Source organism: Micromys minutus (genome assembly GCF_963924665.1).
Source record: "Micromys minutus genome assembly, chromosome: 20".
Classification (NCBI taxonomy): Eukaryota; Metazoa; Chordata; class Mammalia; order Rodentia; family Muridae; genus Micromys; species Micromys minutus.
The window spans coordinates 3,516,406-3,528,575 of NC_137955.1; the positions used below are offsets into that span (position 1 = coordinate 3,516,406).

Below are 12,170 nucleotides of genomic sequence, written 5' to 3' on the forward strand. Positions count from 1 at the left end.
CCTTAACTCATAGAGATGTCAGAATTTGAAGACAGGGTTTAAAACGGTTGTTGGAACTCTGCTATATATGTTTATAAATTAAGCAGGTGTGTGGGGGGGAAGAACCAGAGGGAGGGAGAAGAATAGAGGGAGAGAGGGAGAGTGAAGAAGAGGGGGAAAGAAAGAGAGGTGGGAGGAAGGAAAAAAGGGATAGATGACAGAGTGAGAGGGAGGAAGAGAGAAGCAGATGGAGGAAGAGGAAGGGAGAAAGAGAGGGAGAGAGACTCACATGCCCCCAACACTGCAAGGAATATCCATTAGTTGGTGAGTTATAAACTCAATCACCTCAAGCAGCCTGAAGGAGGGAGTCACTTGTGGAGTTGTGCTGTAAGTAGAGGATTCTTTGCTTTTGTCTATAGGCACAGAGAGCTTATTCTATACTCTTGGCCATGGCAACCCCTCTTGTTCTGTTCACATATAGTCTCCCTGAAATCTTGTGTTGTTTTGCTTAAAATATCTTCCTGCTAATCAAACGGTATGTTTCCCTTCCGCTGTTAGAAAGGTACAGCTGGACCACAGACCTGTGCATTTTCACACGCACAGCCTGCACATCCAGGCTTTTCCTGACAGTTTGCAAAAATCCCTGACCTCCTTGCAGCCCTCATAGTAACAAAGCTGAAATATTTTTTTTGACTATTTCCTCTCTGATTTACAGAGCCCAGACTTTCAAAAGGTTTTAAAGAATTGTATAGCCACACCTAGGAAATCTATGCATTTCTTTTCATGACTTGGCAAAAGTCCAACACTTTAAAACTATCTATTTAAATGTGTCTGTGTTCTTAAGTGTGAAATGTGTTAGCAAACTAAAGATGCTTCATTTATAGACTTTGATTCTATCCCTAAGGATGAAAGAAAAGGAAAGAAAGAAGGAAGGAAGGAAAGGAGGGAGGGAGGAGGCAGGGAAGGAGAAGGACACACCCTATCATAATCTCCCCCACCCCACTCTCTCTCACATCTATTTCTCTTTTTGTGTATGTTATGTATGTGTGAGTGTGTTCCACTGATGCATCTCTGGGTGATGTCAGATCTGATGTCTCATAAGACAGGTAAACAATGATTTTTACCTCTGTATACCTATGATTTGTAAGCCTCAGAGTCCAGTACTTGAATAAAAATATTTATACATCAGGAATAGTGCCTAAACAGTTCTTACATAATAATTAACTTAAACTTTTAGGTTTGAGTAACCAGAAGCTGGCCCCATGTGAAGATTTTTGGGCAAATGTTTTGTTGATGACAGGCAAGAAATGTAGGCAGCAAAGGAGGGCAGCGGGAGCCAAGCAGTGGTGTGATTTCACCCAGGGTCCTGAGAGGAATTTATACATGACCTTGTAGACTCTACAGTGTAGAGGAATTTAGACACAGGCTTACACCTCACACTGGTCCTCCTCTGAGCCTGTGACTGGAACATTTATGCTCTTGCAGGAGCCTGTCATTTGCTGAGGTTGTGTTGGAAGTTTAAAAATCCTGGGTACTTCCAACCTTTCTGGGCACTGGGCCTAGGTTTCGGTGCTGGGGACAAAGTTAGAACAAGGTTCTTCCTCCACTACCCATTACAGTTGCAGTTACAAAGGGGTTGAGAAAGGAAAGCTGGCCTTACAGCCAATGCTCACAAATGTCTAGAGCACTATCAACTCTAAGTACTACAAAAACTATCAAGAACATTTATTAGAGGGACTTGATTCAGTATTTGAGTCTTACAATGGTTTTAGAGGAGAGGAATCCATATGCACCTATTTGGTCTTTGTTTGTTTGGCTTTGGTTTTGTTTTCAATATCTGATGAAAACTTTCTTGTGCTTTTTAGGGTTTTTTTTCTAGATAATAATCTTTTGCATACTAATAGGGATTTTAACAACATTTCCAAATCAAGAAAAAACACCATGAAAAGCCTTCAAATGATATGTATGTGTTGGGAAGTAGCACGGCCATGTTTATGTAGAAGAAACAGGCAGTTCTCCAGCTTAGTCCAAACTATGGAGCACAGCAGCACAGCACAAGCAGCCTGAGAAAGAAGTCATGTACAGACACACGTAACAAGATAGTTCACTGTCACAATAAAGTTGTTGGTCTTTTCACTAAAAGCAATGCAAGCTTACCACAAGGCAAAAGGGGCCAAGGCCAGGTGCTCTCTATTCATTTCCACCCAAGAATCCATGTCAGATGACACCTCAATTCCCACTTTGTAGAAGCAAGGCAAGGACAGAGCACAGGAAGGAATGTGCCCCAGAGCATACAGATGCAAAATGTTGATTAGGGCTGGAATATAAGTCTATCTGATCCTAAGCCAAGGTGTAATCAATGTGTTAGGTCAGGTAGAGAAGTCACACCAGATATGGGAACAGTCTGGCTATTTAGAAATCTTATTAGGCTAACTTCCATAGACTATCAGTCAATGGCTGACTTATGCTTGAAGAGCATCTAGCTAATCCATCTAGCTAATAAGCTCCTATGGCAAACTGCATGAATCATGCAAGTTGCTAGAAGCATCCAGGTCTTTCAAAATTATCACTGTTGTTTTATAGCTGATCACACAATGAAGTTTCTATAGCTTTAAAGATGCCACATCTTACACTCTCTTAGTTGTAGCATTTGGAGGTCTAGTGTCTTTAGGTAGATGCCAGAAGGTCAATTGGTCCGTTCTAAAAGCTTAGTTGTATGATAGCAAACCATGCTTCCCACAAAAAGGACAAAGTCCCAGACATAGTACCATCTGGTTATTAAACATAAATTGTTCTCGGCTGGTAGATTAGCTTTGTTCTCTCTCAAGTGAAAACTCAGGGAGAAGAAAGGTGACTTCCTAACCTAGTGGTAGGAAGAATGTGTGCTTGCCCAGAGATGGAGAACAGGGAACTGAAGACATAGGTACATTCTTGGGGAGGGGAACATGTCACATTTACAATGCTCTTGAGACAATGGTTTTTAAACCTCAGGTTTATAATATTGATTCCCAAATGTGAGTCAAACTTACCAAGCCAGGTCATTAAAGATCAGGGCTTTACATTTTGTATTTTAACTAACTGTTCAGGTCGTTTTGGTAATGATGGATATTTGGGAAATATAAAGGCAAACCATTCTTCTGTTCATTTGTTCCTCACAATAGGGTTTCTCTGTGTAGTTCTGGCTGTTCTGAGACTTGTTCCATAGATCAGACTGGCCTTAAACTCAGAGATCTGCCTGCCTATGCCTCCAGAGTGCTGGGGTTAAAGGTGTGCACTACCAGGGTGATAAGTGAACCACCTGCTCAAAATAAATTACTCTTACCACAGAAATATCTTTAAGTTTTACAGAATTCATGAAATAAAAATCCCACTCACATGCATTGAATTGAACGTCCCCGTACCTTATGAGCTTATATATTTTAGCAGTTGGTCCCTAGCTAATGATGTTGTTTGGGAAAACAAAACCTTTAGCAGATAGGATGTAGATAATTATCTGGACTGAGAATTGTAATTGGTATTTTAGAACAAACAGCCACTTCACACTGCCATTGTCGTGAAAATGCTTCATTATCACACCTTCACCACTAAGGTGGTCTGTGTTCCTTCAAACTGGGAGCTCACAGAAATCCTTGCTTTCTTATGTTGCTTTTCTTAAGTGTTTCATGACAGTAGTGAGAAAAGTAACAAATGTATGTTCATTGTCTACTATTCCCATGTGAGATTATTTACTGTGCTGCAATCAGACAGATGATGTTCAGCTGCCAAGGTGAGAAAGCAAGACCTTGTACCACCTGACTCTGTGTTTCTGGATTATTTCAACGTAATGTTCTCTGGTTCTATTCACATTGTCAAATATGGCAGAATTTCACTTTTTATGTGTGTTTGTATGTAATTTATATATTATTAACATATATCATACATTATATTATAACTATTAATTTATATCTTATAAACATATATGAACAAATATAGATATTACATATGTGTGATATATATACACACATACACACATATTTATCAGTTATATTTTCTTTTCTATTTATTTGTTGTTGAGAACCAAGCTGACCCTGTATTTAAGCTATTGAGAACAGTGCTACAACTGAAAATAAGTATACAGGATTCTCTTTTGTATGCTAATTAACTTTCCCTGAATATACAGCAGGAAGCTGGAGAGCTGGGTTATGGGAGTAGATCTATTTTTGTGTTTGAGGCATCTCCATATACTTTTCTGCAGTGGTTGTATAATTCACTTTCCCATCAACCATATATTAAAAAAAAAAAATCTCCTTTTCTCCGCATTCTGCCAACATTTGTGATTTGTGGAGTTCTGTTAGTGTCCATTCTCACTTGGGTTTGATGGTATTACTTCATCTTTTTGCTCTAGTTGTTCCTGGTCCCCAATGAGTTGGCTTCCCTACTCAGTCTTTGAGTGGGCAATTTACCTAGTCTTTCAAGGTAAAGAGCAAATCTTTATTATCTGGGGAAAGATTGCCAATTTTCTCTCATTCTTTGGTACTTCATTTGTATTCCTGTATCTCACATGTCTTTGTTGATTAACCTTTTGGTGTTTAGACTATTTCTTTATTAAGGACTAGTGTTGTTAACAACTCCACAATCTAATTTCTTTCAGGTTGATGCCTAGCAAAATTCTTCAAAGCAGACCAATGGCACCACTTTAGGTCTAATTCAAAACAGTGAGTTGGGAGAAGACAATGCAGTCTGGGCGGTTAGGTCTCGGGCTCTTTGACTCCCCTGTTTACAATGTGTGCCATGCTTCCTGCTCACTTCCCTAATAGCCAGAGAATTGTGTGCTTTCCTCTGCACAGATGAGTGTGTCTCAAGGCACGTAGTAAAGTCTCACTGATTATTTGATTGATTTTAGAGTCACCAGACTATTTCAGAGCCTCCAGTGTTCTCTCCATTGTTGGCTTTATTGCACGTGTATCCTCTTTCCTAACACACAGCGAGGTCCTTCCAGTCTATGGGGATAAAATGTTCTGTGTATAGTGAAAGAAAAGGTAACTACAACCGCGAATTCATGTGCGTTCCCACTGTGATTGAGTCCATGAATTATTGAACTCCAGGGTAAGTAAGTGTTTTGCTTATTATGAAATATTCTCTTTGACCAAGAGAGAGTCAAATTTCAAAAATCCTTGAGACCCTGAATGTTGTTTTCCCTTTCAAAACATCATTTCAGCTAATGGATGCCTGGGTAAATTTTTGCTAGCACCAGAAGGAAAAATTGTTCACCACAGCATTTGCCTTCATTTCTGCAGTGGAAACAGAAATATTCAAAGGACATTGACAGCTCAAGTCCAGTGTGAGACGGTGAGTTTTCTTACACAAAAATCATCAATATTGAAAAAGAAAACAATGATGTTGACTGCATTTCATGTTAAATTTCAGTGTACTGTTACATGCTTTTTGAGAGATGGGGAAGGGGAAGAAGAAGAAAAGAAGAACAGAATGAGAGAAAAAAGAGAAAAGGAAAGAAAAGAAAAACAAAAGATGATAATCACCACTTAGCAGCCAGTGAAATATGTTGGGGAAGTAAACAGAATTGATTCTTTACAGCTTGAGCTGGTCTGGAATGAAGTGAACTGAAGGTTTACACTGTATGAGCCCAAGAACAGTCTCTTTCTATTACAGAACCCTTGAGCACTAGAGCTGTTTGTTTTGTTTTGAATTGGTTTTTGTTTTGGGTAAAGAAGCCACATGCATATTGCTGGTGATTTCTCTGCAATAATAATGCAATTAGTGTTGAGAGCTATTTCAATCAATCCTATAGAGACACACATACTTTTATTTAAAATACCATCACTGCCAAGTGAAGAGCAAGAGTTTCGGAGCCTGATAATTTTCTCAGACTTCTGAGCATTCCTTTCAATAAGTTTGCAAAACAAAGCTTGCTCTTGCTTGGCCTGAAAGTAGTTGAGAGGGATGGATCTGTTTGAAAGAATGCTCTGAAAGGCTTCAGAAAGTTAGTGAATCTGTTGCCTGAACCCCAATGTATTTGGCAACTATTTTTCCTTCTTTTGAGCCTGATAGAAGAACACAGTGCCCATCAATTGGAAGGAGTTGGGGTTCACTGGGCATAGGCGCCCAGGGCTGTTCCCACTCCTCTGACTGTGACTCACACATTGGCATGGGTGCCTTCTGAGGACTCTACCCAGATTCCAAGAGAATAGTATTCTCCACTGGCTCAACTCATCACCCATTGGCAGAAACAGTCCAGCACCATCAGCAAATGATAAAGGGTACCATTATCTCTTGATTAATGTGAAAATAGGAACTGAAGTCAATGACAGAGCACAAAGTTTGTAAGGCAGAGATTAAGAAATTGCTCTCAACACTCAGAGAGACCTGAAAATTGCAAGCTGTTGTGGATGGAATTCCATGGAGAAAATAAAACCAGTAGAGTTAGTTGTGATGTTTTTGATTGTTATTAAACTCATATGTCTGAGAAAAGTGAACAGGGCACAAAAGAAAGCATCAACATAATTAAAAGGATATAATGTATAGTACTTTGGAAGAAATAACATGTTCTAATGTACTGCAGATCATTTAAAACATGCTAAGAGGGACTGAAAAAAGGACACACGGGGTCAAAGCAATGAATACCCTTCCTGGGTTTGATTTTTAGCACCCAAATGGCAAGTCATCACCATTTATAACCCTGTCCCAAGGGGATCCGATGCCCTCTTCTGGCACCTATTGGCACTGTGTCACATGGTACACAAAGACATATAGGAAAACACACAAGTTATATATACATATATATATATATATATATATATATATATATATACATATATATATATATTTAAAAATTAAATTAAATTAAAAACTCTCAAAACCACATTCAATAATATTGAGTGGGAGGAGATTTAAGATTAAAAGCAGTTTTCTAGAGTTCATATTAAAAGGGAAAATTCTATGGCCATTGAAAATTTGCGTGTTTTCATTTGTAATCTATCTTCAGATATTTCTTTCTTTCTAATGACAAAGTGTGGATAGTACAGAGAATGTATGAATTGGTAATAGATTTGGCTCTGAAACTAAGATACATTGGGAATGAGTTGATAAACAGTGGCTTGACAGGCTAAAATGAGCCTCCTAAGTTTTATTTTAAGGGTCACCTTAAACTGCAATGATGGCTGTTAAACATCACAGTTAAACATGCCAAAGGTGAAACCATTTTGTCAAATGCCCACCTACCCCCAGACACCTCAAACCCACCCTTGCTCACCGTCTATACTCCCCCTTCTTTTTACTAAACAAGAGAAAGTAGACATGTTTCTAAATGCTAACCGTCTGTATTCACATAGAGACACAGTTCAATCTCTGAGCCCAATATACAGAAAAAAGAAAAAAAGCTAGAGTTCTATGCACTACTACACAGGGACCAAGCACCCTCCACCCTCCAGCAGAGCCAAGAAAACTGGGGGGCTTTCCTTTTTTCCCACAGAGCACGGTGGAGGTGTGGAATCCACAGTTTTTGAGATAAGAAGGGATAAAAATGAACTTAGAACAGAAACATAGAGATTATTCTCCTGTTGTAATTTGCTGAAGATATTTTCCCCCAAATTAGTTGAGAACCATGATGTTGAGAGATCACAAACATGGCCACTGAGCACAGGGGGACAAAAAGGAAAGGATGCAACTTGCTCCCTGGGACTGGAGAAATTTAAAAAAGAAAAAGAAAATAAAAAAGAAGGTTGGATCCATCAGTCTTCTGTGCTAGTCATCCTCGCCTTCATCCTCCTCTCCTTCCTCCCTTCATCCTCATCATCATCTTCACTTTCATCCTCATCTCTTCCTTCATCCTCGTCATCATCTTCTTCACCTTCATCCTCATATCCTTGTTCATCAATATCTTCCAACCCTTCTTCCTCTTCATGATCATCCTCGGCCTCTCCTCCATCATCCATATCAGGAACCAAATAGTACTGCAAGGGATTTGGCCAGGTGTCGTCTTCGATGAGCTCCCCTAACTCAGCAGCCCCCGCGTCACAGTGGTCGTTGAACCTGGTGAAGAAGCTCTGGCTCTTCGCGCTGCCTCTTCCTTCCGGCTTTATTCTGCCTTTGACTTGAGCGTTCTGTCAGATCCTTTCCAGATTTCCATTTGATGTCTGTGGACTTTGAAGATGGGTCACCACTCTCATTCAGATGGAATTCTTTGAAAAAAACTTTATTTTTAAAGTAAAGATTTTCATCAAAATAGAAATCTATTCTGAATCTTGATTTAATGTCTTCAAATTCTGTCACTTCGACTCTGGTCAAATAATGCAGGGTCTCCTCATCTTCCCCAAGTAGGGCAGACACTTGTGGATGGTTGACAAATGTTGTTACCCAAAAGTTTGAAATTTTTGCGATCAATTCTGACCTCTTCTGAAAAAAATGGTTGGCGGAGTTTGTTATATTTTTGTTCTACGTTCAAAATTCCCTCACTGGCTTGTTTATTCACTCTATTTCATTTTGTACTTCATTAATATGTTCAATGGCTTCTTGCTGTTCTGTTTCTCCCTTTGGGAGGTCTGGAGAGGCCGACTTGTCCTACAGTTTTGGGGCAGCAGCGGGTCTGGGTTTCTTGGACTGAGTCAGGATCTCAGATCGCTGTATCCGGGGCCATGGCCTGAGGGATGTGGCCAGGAAACAGAGGATAGAGTGCGGATGTTCACAGCAGGAAGAAGCTCCCAGGACCAGTCTCCATTCTTTAAGGGTGGGTTTCTTCTTATTCAGCACTTCGGTTCAAACTTATTTAATTGAAACTTGATGAAGGGACCACACTAAACTGAAAGGGGGTCTGGGAAATGTAGTCTTTTTACTTCAAGCTCCACAGCCAAGGTTAAATAGAATTCTACCTCTGTGCATGTTTCTTCTTGATAATTTAATATACTCTTCCTTCGAATTTGAACATTTCATATATATATATATATATATATATATATATATATATATATATATATATATATATATATATATGTATATATATATATAGTATTTGGCTCATATTTAGGGTTTTAAATTTAATATAGGAATTATTAACTTTTACTAACTTGAGTATTGTTTTTGAAATGTATCTTTTTTGATTTAATAGATTAAAATTATTTGGAGTCAGATAGATGACTCAGCAGTTAAAGGCATTTGCCATACATGTCTAACAACCTGAGTTCACTTCCTAAAACCTACATGGGTAGAAGAAAAGAATGTGTTGCCCTTGGACTTCCACAGTCATACATAGATTTGCCCCTTCCCACACACATCACACACAACAATAATAAATAACTACCATTTAAAATTAAAAGGTTTATGTTTTCATATGCCAGTTTAGTATAAAAATAAGCCAACTGATTATCCATCTTTTTACTAAAGGGAAGCTCAAGGGTTCCACACTTGCATTATTACATGCATGAGTGTAGCAAACATCTCTGTGTATTCATTTACCTATGTTTGTCAGCTTTCTGTAGAGACATCAAGACATGAAGCTAACACACTCTCATGTTCACTGCATATTGCCAAATGACTTTCTCAAATGGTTTAATTATTATATTTCTGTAGGCAAAATGTTAGATTGAAAGGATTTTCTATTATACATAATTTACAACAAAAGAAAAAATCATACTGTAAAATATTTAGAACATATAGACAACAAAAATACCATATATTATCAAAGCAAAATGTATCACTTTATATAGGAATGTTCTTTAAGAAGGGGCTGTAGAGTTCTCTTATACAATATAATGTAAAGTGTGTGTGTATGTGTGTGCTCAATTGTGTCTATAGATTAGATACAGCATATATAAATATGTGAGTGTACTCACAAACCTATAGATATATCTTTGTGAAGTCATGTCTTTATACTGAGTTAACCAGAGTTCATTTTGACACAGCCAACTAAAAGACATCACCAGGTGGACAAGTGTATCTTCTTTCTTTGCTATCTGTAACTTTCAGTATAAAATGAAAAAGCTAGCTCCTGCTAACTGCTAACCAGGGAATCACATTACTGGTGTCAGAATTGTTAAAATGTACCTTCACCAGAAGGATTTTATCAAGTAGGCTACAATGTGGCACACATTTTTCTTTTAGGCTTCCCACCTTTAGCCACCTTCAGAATTATTTAGGGTTGACTCTATCCATCATTCTTTTCAATGACAGTGTTGTATACACTAATAACACAGTATTCTGTTACATGCCAAAGCCACCCACAGACTCTTTGATCTTCTAGAGCATTTCAACAGATTTTTGTGTATGATACAATTTATTCTTTTATATAAATATCTATTTTTTTAGATACAGGAAAAGTGTGTGATTATCCCATTATTATATATAATCTCTTGACTACCCCCAAAGGATCTTTGGCTATCATTACTTATTTCCCATAATACACCTGGCTCTTTGTAGGCACTCCTCAGGTTATTGTCTCTACACATTTCCCCTTTAATAATGACATATAATCAGAGTCACTCAGTACTAATTCCCTTTCAACTGACTTGTTGATTTGTTCATTGGGCAGTAGGTTAGTAAGCCTGCATGTATGATCACAACTTAGGTTCCTCTCCTGCTTGCTCTCTCACTTGCTTAATCTTATTTGTTGCTAAATAATATTTCATTGAGCTACACTTTACCTATTTGTCCATTGAAATACATCTTGCTTATTTTGAATTTTGAGGCATTATGAATAAAACTGTTATAAACCTCCAAAGTGCAGTTTCATTTGGGTAAACTTTTAAGATATGTTAAGTAAACGCTTAAGGGGCATTTGCTGTTGTATGGTCAGCCATATTTAATGGTAACTGCTTTCGAACAGCCCTGCATCTGTGCCCGCAATGAAGATGAGGCTATGAATCATCACCATGCACTATTGACACTGCTTTTCTTACAGCCACATTAGTTGGTGTGCCTTGCTGTCTTCTTTGAGTTTACACTTTCTTGATGATAATGACAATGTTCTTACATATGCTTTCTGTGTGCATTTTCTGGTGAGGAGTTTGCTTTGGTTTACTTTGAAATTGAGCTATTTAATTTCTTACAGCTTCAAGTGTTCTCTGTATGTCTTCGAGAAAACTCCCAACTCATGTAGACAGTTTACAAATATTTCCTTTCTATTCATGTCTTGCCTCTACAATCTCTTAGCTGTGTCTTTTACAAAGCTGACATAAAGAACACTTTTAATAACATTCTACTTGTCAACTTCATTCTTCCACTGGTCACTTCTCTGAGTGTTTTAGCTAAAAGTGTCTCACCAAATCCAAGTTTACAGACCTTTTCTCTGCTCTTCGTTTGTATGTTTTCTAGTTCTTCATTTTGTTTAGCTCTGTGTTTCATGTTGACAGCCCTTGCTAAAGGTGTAAAGTCTGTGCCTAGGTTTTATTCTATTGCTGTGCTTTTTGTTTTGCTTTTGTGTTTTATTTATTTATTTTTTGAGATGAGGTATTTCTATATACCTCAGAATGGCTTCAACTTTGCAATCCTTCTGTCTCTGCCTTCTGAGAATTGAGATTGCAGGCATGAGCCAGTAAGCCTGGCTTCTGGGTTTATATGTGTGCATACAGATGTCTACTTGCTGAAGTCAACCATTATATGATAAAAAGAACCTCTTGTCCCCATTGAGCTCTTTTGCTGCCAACTCATGTAGGCCTCAGCATGGTCTCCTAAGCCTGTCTTTCACCAATGCCAGGGTCCTTAGCCATCACCTTATAGAGCATTCAGTAGAATGCTCTTTTGCATTAATACCTTCCCTTAGCCATCGCCTTATAAGGCATTCAGTAGAATGCTCTTTTCCATTAATACCTTCCCTTAGCCATCACCTTATAAGGCATTCAGTAGAATGCTCTTTTCCATTAATACCTTCCCTTAGCCATCACCTTATAGAGCATTCAGTAGAATGCTCTTTCCCATTAATACCTTCCCTTAGCCATCACCTTATAGAGCATTCAGTAGATTGCTCTTTTCCATTAATACCTTCCCTTAGCCATCACCTTATAGAGCATTCAGTAGAGTGCTCTTTTCCATTAATACCTTCCCTTAGCCATCACCTTATAAGGCATTCAGTAGAATGCTCTTTTCCATTAATACCTTCCCTTAGCCATCACCTTATAGAGCATTCAGTAGAATGCTCTTTCCCATTAATACCTTCCTTCCTTCAAGTCTTCATCCCACCACCTTGCTTTATGCTCACACTTGCC

At 38.4% G+C, this 12,170-nt stretch overlaps 1 pseudogene across 1 annotated transcript in view; it reads right to left on the reverse strand.

Annotated features, from left to right (window-relative positions):
- Positions 1 to 7,706: 7,706 nt before the first annotated feature.
- The window catches only part of LOC308433635 (protein SET-like), a 108,633-nt pseudogene continuing 104,169 nt past the window's right edge, over positions 7,707 to 12,170 (reverse strand). Inside the window, exon 2 of the transcript in view lies at positions 7,707 to 8,614. The product of the transcript in view is annotated as a protein SET-like (transcript). The remainder of the gene's footprint in view (positions 8,615 to 12,170) is intronic.